Raw genomic sequence first — 10,148 nt, 5'->3', positions numbered from 1 at the left:
TGCTGACGATTCTGTTTTAATTGCTGGATGGAGTGGGTATTGGAATTATAGACATTAGGTAATGTCCATGTTTTTAATTACCTTGAATTTCCATGTTATATACTGTAAGATTGTTGAGGACATTTGCAACTTTGCAACCGTGTATATGCCAATTGATGTTTGATTGCATTAATAATCAAGCACAATGTTCTTTGGGCACTGTCTTTGCAGTCCGTTTTTATTGAAAATTGGATAAAGCAAATCAACTGATACATAAATAACGGATTTAGATGGACTGTAGGGTATGATCACTATGACTAATGGTAGTCTCATTTCACCAATTGTTCTTATAAAAGTTAGATTAAATCTTTTAATAGAACAAAATTTCTACCTAAATAGTGCATATAGATGAGCGGTAGGGAATGATCACTATGACTACAACCCCGATTTCATTCTAAGAACATGGCTTAAAATTTCCTTGCATCACTCCCCAAACAATTCATGGGATTTATGGCGCATTAGTTGCATCGCATTGTGTTGTTTTTTATATTTTGAAACTTTGGAAAACCATTTGTCTTGGTTTATAACGTATGGACAACTCGATGTTCTTCTTCACGTTTTTGAGGTCTTGCAATTAATGTTACTTTTTGGTTTTATTGTGAATAATCTCCGTATTTTGATTTCTTGCAATCCAAATCTCTGGATACCTGCCAATTGTTGATCCCTAAGTTATGACATACTAAGCTCCCATGGTCTGATAGTGACTGCATTAGTGAACCCACTTGGTGTATTGGTATAATCAACTTGGTCTGTACTTATGAGCTACTCTAAACTGAATTTTCAAGTTTACCTTTGTTTAGATAAACCTATCATATGGTGACAATAATATAGGGCAGGTTCGCCTAAAAGTGATTAGAGACAACAATATCTCATATATTTGTTCATATTTATGCACTTAGTGAAGTAGATTTGTTTATAAATGAACCTTTGGTGGAAACTATGATCAAACAAATGGTTATGATCACATATTTCATGTGTAATAAATTTAGTGTTGACTCCCGTTGTTCACAATTGTGACCATGGGCCGTAAGTTAATATGGTTAATCGAAAAATTTATACTACTTAATAGTTAATACCATGTTGGTAATTCAAAGATTTGCTGAATTTGTTTTTATCAATTTCTAGAGTACATATGAAACTACTTGAAATCCACAATCGATGAGGATATGCCTTGCTTATCAAGGATAAAGAAAGGTGGAAATAGCATATCGATCAGTCATTCGGGGACATTATATATTTCCCTCGCCACAACAATGGATTTGACAAGTAGCGTGCATAGAAGAAATCAAATAACATACTTGAATAGTATGTATATATTATGTTTTCTGTACAGTTGACCTTCAATTGTGTTATTGAAGCACTACCTTGATGGGACAAAGGCACAACTTCAAACTAGAAAATAACGGAGACGACAATGCAGTCCCTAATGAAGATTGTACAGGTTAAAAAATATATTGGCATATACTCATATTTTTAATTAGTGTGGCTCCAAGTACTATAGTTAGCCAATAACAAGTTAAATTAATCTGGCTAATTACTAATGATACGATGTTCCAGATTCAAGGTGCAAGTCACTCTTGCAAAGAGTGTTGTGAAGGATTGTATGGATGTGGTGTTCAAAGTGCTCACTGGACTTCCTATTGTACTGTTGAAAATAACAATTAGAAATCAAAGGGTAAGTATGTTGGATTGTGTTTCCAGGTCACTACGTATATTATTTGTCACTGATGCTTACAGTTTGCTCTCGGATTTCTTCTCATGGTTTCATCCGTTTTTTGGATGAAAAGGTTTTATTTATTCCTTCCATTCACTCTTGCAGCGAAGATGGTGTCCCAGCCAAGACCTCTACTCCAGTTCTAGGTAATTTGCTAGGATTTTTATGTTGGTGAGTGACTTTGTGATGAGTGACATTGTGATATTTTTTTTTGAATTTTTAGGGTTGTAGGTCATAGCTTGAGTAGATTATATTTGACAGAGACTTTGCACAATAACTGTAATATTAGTTACCAAAGAAAGTTAAGACATGGTGAAATTTCACTAATATTTTTATTCTTGGTCAATATAAATATGTTTTTCATTTGTAAATTTCTAACATAGTTATACGCGTAGAATGCACAGTCTTTTACTTTTACATTTTTTTTCCTTGAGTCAACACATTTGAAAACATGCAAAGAAGAGATCCTATTGTCGCTAACATAATGATGTCGAGGCTATGAAGATAAAGTTTCCAACTAAATTTAACAAGCCCGGCCATATTATATTGGGTATTTAAATTTTTGAATTTTAAGCAGACACTTGGATATTAAGACTTAATACTTGCTTGCAGTTGTGCATCGTACTGTACCAAAGCATTTTTGTCCTCACTTTTACATGTATTTGACATTGCTAAGTCTTAGTCATTCTATACGTGCTAGGCATTAGTGGTTCCTTATGTCATTTTTTTTTATTATATATATATATATATATATCTTAAAACTCTTCAGAGGATAACCTAAGGAAATACAACAATGCACCTGGCAATGGGAAAGTTGAACTGAGTAACCCCAAATGAAAGTTATGAAGGTTGTGGTGGCAAAGGTCAAGAAGACAAACCATAACACACCAGGGATTCAAATTTGAAGAATAGTTGGAGTGACCAAGCATCCCGCTGGTATGGTCATTATGCTTATCGATTGTATTTCTTTAGTGATTATCTATATATTATTTTTACGTTATATTTTTTATTTCAAGTTGCTAATGCTATAGCCTAGAAGATTACAAGGTTTTTAATGCTTTTCTTGGAGTGTAAATTTCAATGCTACAATGGTATTTTCCCCATTTGAAAAGTGATTTGGACACAATGGCATGCTTGATGCCTCACCACATTAGTATTCCTTGCGGTTTTTATGACGTCAATTGCTATGATACCTTATTTGGCAACCATTGTATAGATTTGCTGGCATAGTCATGGACCTAAAACATATTGTTGTCACACCTGCACGACGTTTTCATTTCTATTATTGTAAATGTATATAATTAGTTGATTCTCAAAAAATTGGGTCCATATTCTATAGAATCATGTTTGTGCAACTCTAAGATTGAATCATGTTCACCAGCTTGAGGAACTCATATACATTGAAAAATATGATTGAATTTAGAGTACACATGGAGTTATTATTCATTGGATCCCCTTCGATTATTGACAATGTATGTTTTTATTTATAATAATGTACGTGTTACTTATGTTGATAATCACATATTAAGTCTGTGTGTGATTCCTAACAGTTTAGACTTTCTATGGAAGTTTTACCCGAACAAGAGAGATACCTAAGTCCTTTTAGCTCTCATAGGTCTGCGAGTTGACATTTCATCATAAAGCTTAAAGCCATCAAACAAATTCAAGCAACCATAACTGTGTCTTTCAAAACTAACACCAACATAAATATGGCTTCTTAGTTTTGTATATATATGTAGAACTATATATGTTTAATTGATTTGTTTAGATCATCTTGAGTGAGTCTTTATGTGTTTAGGAGAAATAGACATATGTTTTGTTGAAGAATGTTATCGTTGTGATGCAATTTGGTGTTGAATATGGTTTGGTTCCTTTCTTCCTGATGAAGGGTTTAAGGCTTAATATTGTGCATATGAGCATAGAAATGTTGTAGTAGGACCTGCTTTTGGCAATACCAAGGACTGCAAATTGATGATGATTGTTGGATTGCTAGCTTCTGGAAAGATGATATGGGCCGAGAAAAAATGGGTGAAGGAGTAACCTGAAAAGTGGTATCTTTTGCTTGGAACAAACCTTGCTCTTGATCAAATGAAGGTATGTAGTATTCATTTATTGCATAAAAGTAAATACCAAAAATTAAGTTTTAATATTTCGTGTTATTTTTTTCTTTACCATGAAATCATGGTTGATTAACACTACTGAATGATTGGTGGTGCTTAATGCAGTTACAAGGGCTCCTAAGAAAGCAGAACTATAGTGAACGTTTTGACCGTTTAAGGGACCGAGCAACAAATATTTTGAACACACTATTCACTAGGATTGCTAATATACCACATAATAGCATTATTGATCAAACAAATGTTTACAAGAGTGCCCGTAAACGTAAACTGAGCATTTTTTCAATGTCGCAAGGTAGCTTTACTGCCTTAATATATAGTTCCTTTATAATGGAATAAAAGGAAGAAGTCTCTACTGATTATTTATATTATTTCATGGAATAAATCAGATTGCAGTTGTCGCATTTCCAAGACCAAATGTGAAGATTTGTGTTGAAAAGTAGTTTAAAAAAATGGGAAAGGAGGTATCTACAGAAGCAGTAAATGAAATGTTAGGTATTCATCAACCATAGACATCTTTTCAAGTAGTGTAGTAATTGCCTATTATGATGTCTCTAATTTTAGATGATTCCTAATTGTTGTATGAACGTATACTATTGAGATAGATACTACTAAGAATTATTTCACAATGATATCGATTGTGCTTATTTAAATTAATACTATTTTTTTGTTAATTTTTTCCCTTCATTTTTTGGTAACGATCAATTTTATGGTTTCTTATTAACCAAACTTATTTTTCCTAGACCAAATTGTTGATTTTTTGTACTTTGTTTCTGCCATATATTTGTAATGTAGTTCTATAATATAGGAAAACTGTTGTGTTCGGGTTATCAATTTTCAATAAGAAGCGGACTGATGGGCGATTTGATACGCATTACAAAACAAATTAACAAGCAGTCTGTCAAGGTTATTGAATGTTCATTGTATCACATGTTATATTTTCTTCTTATCACCTGTTTTGTTTGCCAACTGATTATACCTATAGTTTTGATTGCGAACATGAAGGTTTTATTGGTCTAATAATTGTGTCTATTTGGCACTACCACCTATTTGACACAGGAAGAATGGTAAGTAGAGGAAATTCTATTTTGAATTTCAGTAAGACATCCACTTGGATTTCTTTGAGAACCAAAGAATATATTTTAGAGTTGGATTGTATAAAGTTTGTGGTTAGTAGGAGGTGTTTTGTATGCAACTCACATATTAGTTGTTTAATAGAATTGTTGGACATAGGAAAAACAATGACAATGATTTTCATATAAAGGATTGCACCAACACTATTTTTTTTTTTTAAATCTTTTTATTACTAATCAGTATGTGGAGTACCCATTTTGGATGGTTTAGAATGTCCTTGACCATTTCTCTGATCCCTTGGTTGAAGTTTGTTTATCAACCAGTGATTGATCATGTACTATATTCTGCCATAATTTGAAGTGTTTTTTTTTTTAACATGCTTTTGACAACCACTACAAGCCCAAATAGAGAGGAGTAATTTCATGGCCGGTCTGCTAGAATTTTGCTAGGAATTTGGACTTGCTCAAGCTAGGAACATCGTTTAGATTACCTATACCAATATTATAAATTGCAACAGTGAATAATTTGATTTTTATTTTCCTCTGATTTCAATGGTTGTTCATCTTTTGGAAATATGAAATGCTTTACAATGAGATTTTTAATTACTGTACATCTTTGTTACTGCTCACTTTTACTTTATAGATCTATTTACAGCAATTAACTTAACACAACACTTTAGAAATGTGTAGCCTATTACATTTTTTTATGAAAAATATTCGCATAGATTGGTGGTCGGTAAGAGCTGCAATGATGCTATTTGCTATTTTCTTTTGCTTTTCAGTAACTGCATTCTGTTGTTAGTTTTGTTCAAACTGTTGTACCTTTCTGCAGGTCCATCTTAATGGAATGACAATATCATACAGAGAAGACAATGTTAACCTTAAAGTGGTAAACTGGCATGGAAAAATGAATAGCTTCATATCCCTTCTCAGTACATCAAACCTAATCATATTTTGATGGACTTCATTCGAATGGGTCAAATGAAGAGAGCAAGGCATGGTTTTATCATCTAATAGTATATTAGTGGTATAGTGATTCTTCATTGTTTTGTTTGGTAGGTTTCTTCGCTTTTAATATGTGCTACAAAGTTCTATGCTAATTTAGATTATGTTTTCCAGAGTCCTAAAGTTTTGAATGAACGAGTTGGTGCAGTGGTCGTCGTCCCAATTCAGAGAGATAAAGGGTGTTCATTGACGACTTTCACTTTATCACCCCACAAACCATAATGTTTAACTAAGTACGCAAGGCAGGCAATAACCAATCTTGGACATCTTAACAAAATTCCCCATTCAAGTGAGTTGGGAATAAACGTAAATTTTTCATTAATTGCAAAAATACTTAGCTTTGAATGCACCGGCCCTTGGGCATTGATATAATTGTGAATAGTTTTCTACTATTGATGACATTCCCGTTCTCCCTATGCGGTATTAATTTGTCAAGTTCATTGATTTTTACTTCTCCCACAATTTCATGTTAAATGTATTTGTTAATGTGTCTACTATTTTAATTGGAACAATTTTATTTTATTTTTCATTTGGAAGGTCACTGATTCTCACCATTTCATAATGGTTTTTTCAGAGGTCTTACATTCATTTATATCAACAATGTTGCTGCATCACATATATCACATAATAGACGATAAAGAAGAAGGTTACAGCGGCGAGTGTATGAAGGTGAATATGAGTACTTTCTCTCATATCTTTGATATGTTATTTGCTTCTTTAGTTATCTGCCTATGTCCTGATGCTATCCCATTAATTGAAAACATGCAATTTAATACCTTTTATAATAAAGCAATATATATATATATATATATATATATATATATATATATATATATATATATATATATATATATATATATATATATATATATAGTAATGGTGGACGCCAAGTGAAAATGTTCACATAGAAATGAGAAGAAAACGATACACTACGTATTCACTCTCTACATAGTCTCTGAAGGACGACACACATTGAAAATAGCCTCCCAAGGTCACCTTCTTATCACACCACTCCAAGGTGATTATCTTGATAAGTTTGTTGGATTTAATGTACATTTTATTTTTTCTTTGTTGATAGTTCATGCACATACAGTTGGGCATATATGTTTTATATGTGATTTAGTAGCGTATGCAAGCTGGCAATACGTCCATAAGGTAACATTTTCATCTGTATGCTTCATGCAGGTAAGTGGTACTGAGGTAGTTCATCGCTTGCAGGTGGTTGCCCTATAAATCGTCATGCTAGAAACTTAGAAAGTCGGTAGGATGGATAGTAGGACATCGCAAAGAAGTCTCGCAATAGATTTATGAAGAAATTATATATATATATTTTTTTTGTCACTCACAATTTGTTTTCTCTAAGAGCTAAAATCTATTACATTGTTCAAAATTTTCTATTACGGCAATCAAGCTAATATTTCTACTGTTATGTTGGTTACATTTTTTTGTTAAAAAAATTCTTACATTCATTCCACTGCGAAATATTATCATACGAATGCAAACTAGCTCATCAACCGTGACAAGTAACTTAAAATGTCGTTAGTAAATTTATTCCCTCCATTAATTTCCAAGATTAAGATATTGCATACGATGCATAGTAGCTTATCAATTGTGACAAATAGCTTAAAATGTTAAGTAAAATGAAATGCTTCATCTAATTCATCAACATGACAATATCATCTATCATGTTGGTAATTTTAAGTATGTTCAAGCAAAAGAAAATAGACAATAATGCTGATTATTAAGGAAAGATTCATTCCCTTCCAAATAATGACTTTGCAGAAAAAGGAAAATTTTATTCACATTTTTATTTTCGATAATTGGTTTAATTTATTATATGAATTTTATTAATATAGTTTTGAAATAAAATTTTTAATACATAATAATAAAATGAAAAAAATAATTATATAAAAACGGTCCCCGTTCAATGAACGGGTCCAAAAATCTAGTTTGACCAATTTAACAAACATTTGTTTTGCACCCCAATCTCACTGGTTGACTGGGGGAAATCGGAACAGGTGTATAATATTCCAAAAAGAAATTGGAACAACTAGAGCTTTCAATAGATTTGAATAACCCGATAACCGACCCGAACCAAATCGATAAAAAAGAGTTTGGGTTTTGGTATTGGTTTGGTTTCGGGTTAATCCTCTACCGAACCGATATAAATCCGAACCGATAAGATAACATTTTAGTAATATTTATAATTAATTTTGTATAGGTTTTATTAATTGTGTAACTAAAATTAACCAACTTGATTTAAAATTTAATTGATTTTATAGTTTTCAGTTCGGATTCTGTTTGGAATATATCTTATCGGTTTGGTTTGGTTTCGGATGAAATATAATATTATAGATTCGGTTCGGTTTTGGGTACCCAATTATTTTATCGGTTCAGTTTTGGATTTTCCATAACCCAACCCAAAACAACAACAATACTATTAATAGAGTGATCTAAACACCCAATCATTAGCGATTGTAACTTCAAAATTATCGTATATGTCAAAACCTACTACTTTTAACAATCAAATCGATATCAAAACAACACCGTTCACAATCAAATCAAAAAAAATAAATGGAAAGCTATGGGTTTAAGAAACCCATGATATCACCATTAATCATCTGGTTTTTCTTCTTGTCAATTCATCAACGATTCAATGAGCACTTGCAACTCCAAGAACTGAATAGTTTCATACAATTTCACTTATGTTTTTAGTCTTCACGACAATGGAGGTTGAGTATAACATGTAGAGAATCTTTTAAAGAAACTTCATTTGTTCGGTGTCTTTGAGTTGGAGTTACAAGGGCTCTAAATTGTTGTTGATGGCTGATACGGTGGGGTAAACTGATACGTTCGTGCCCTACAACATAGTCGGGGCATTGGAGGAATTTCAAAGCATAATAAGGGTACTTTGGTCACCAGCTATATTGGGGGTGCAAAACAAATGTTTGAAAAATTGGGGGTCTATGTCTAAAAAACCCCCCCAAAAAAATGAAACATTCCTAAGAGCATCTTTAGGTGAGATACTATTCTAGTATATACAAACACCAAATTTCTAATAATTTGGTGTTTTTTCATCTTCAGGATCGGAGAGACACATGTTGATGAAAACATCAAACCAAACACCAAATCGGCCAAAATTTGGTTTTAGCTTTGGTGCTGTATCAAATCTCTCTCACGATTTTGGAAAAACCGCGCGGTTTTTTGAACACCGCATGGGCTTGGGCTAGAGTATGGGCTTCAATCACGCGGTTTTGCGAAAACTGCACGAGAGATTTGGAAAGAGAAAAAAGAAAAAAGTTGATGTGCGACACATCGCGTGGTTTTTGGAAAACCGCGTGGGCTTGGGCTTTTAAGATGAGCTTCAGTTGCGCGGTTTTGAGAAAGCCGCATGGGCTATATGGCGTGGTTTATCCAAAACCGCGTAATTTGATGTCGAATATTTGATGTTTCTCCTGAAGTTGGTTGGTGTTTTTTTGGTTTGGTGTTTGACTTGGTTAAAAATTTGGTATTTTCTTGGTTTCTCCCCTAAAGATGCTATAAGGAAAGAAAGATAAAAACGGCACCATCTATGTAAGGCTGAATGCAGGTTGAGATCCACCTAACCTCTATACTTTTTTCAAAATAAAATAAAAATAAATGGGTCCTGTATTGGGCACTCATAAAATTGCATTGGGCAACTTCCGGCCCAAGCCCTACAACTAAATCCAACAAAAATAGCCTAATACACCCCCCCTCCTTCAACGCATACCCGTTACGAATACTCATGCAACACAACAAGTGAAACCTCATGACAAACAAACCCGAGAACAAATCGAATTGGTGTTGCTCAATTTTTGAGGATTGGTGTTGCAACCGATGGTTTGTTTGTTGCTCAATTTTTGAGGATTAGTGTTGCTCAATTTAAGTGAAATCGATAGTTTGTTTGTTCTGTCTCAGACTCAATTTTTTTTGCAACACCAACACATACAAACAAACCGAATCCTGACAAACAAACCGAATTTTTTGCAAACAAACAAACTTCTTTGTTATGAGGTCCAAACGACCCAGCCATATCGCCCAAGAGAGTTCCCAAACGACCCAGCCATATCGCCCAAGAGAGTTTCCAAACGACCCAGCCATATCGCCCAAGAGAGTTCCCAAACGACTCCGTCATGTCGTCCTGGAGACTGCCCAAACGACCCCGCTATATCGTCTAGC

At 33.4% G+C, this 10,148-nt stretch overlaps 2 long non-coding RNA genes across 2 annotated transcripts; both read left to right on the top strand.

The window, feature by feature from the left end:
• Positions 1–1,593: 1,593 nt before the first annotated feature.
• LOC147494046 (uncharacterized) lies at positions 1,594–2,683 on the top strand. Its single transcript, XR_015198127.1, has 3 exons — positions 1,594–1,714; positions 1,859–1,899; positions 2,523–2,683. It is a non-coding gene; the product is annotated as an uncharacterized LOC147494046 (long non-coding RNA).
• Positions 2,684–3,310: 627 nt separating this feature from the next.
• On the top strand, positions 3,311–6,265 carry LOC147494045 (uncharacterized). The gene is made up of 3 exons (XR_015199848.1): positions 3,311–3,847; positions 5,776–5,970; positions 6,063–6,265. It is a non-coding gene; the product is annotated as an uncharacterized LOC147494045 (long non-coding RNA).
• Positions 6,266–10,148: the final 3,883 nt, after the last annotated feature.

Source organism: Coptis chinensis, chromosome 6, assembly GCF_015680905.1.
Source record: "Coptis chinensis isolate HL-2020 chromosome 6, ASM1568090v1, whole genome shotgun sequence".
Lineage (NCBI taxonomy): Eukaryota > Viridiplantae > Streptophyta > Magnoliopsida > Ranunculales > Ranunculaceae > Coptis > Coptis chinensis.
This window is presented reverse-complemented; position numbering and strand designations above follow the sequence as displayed.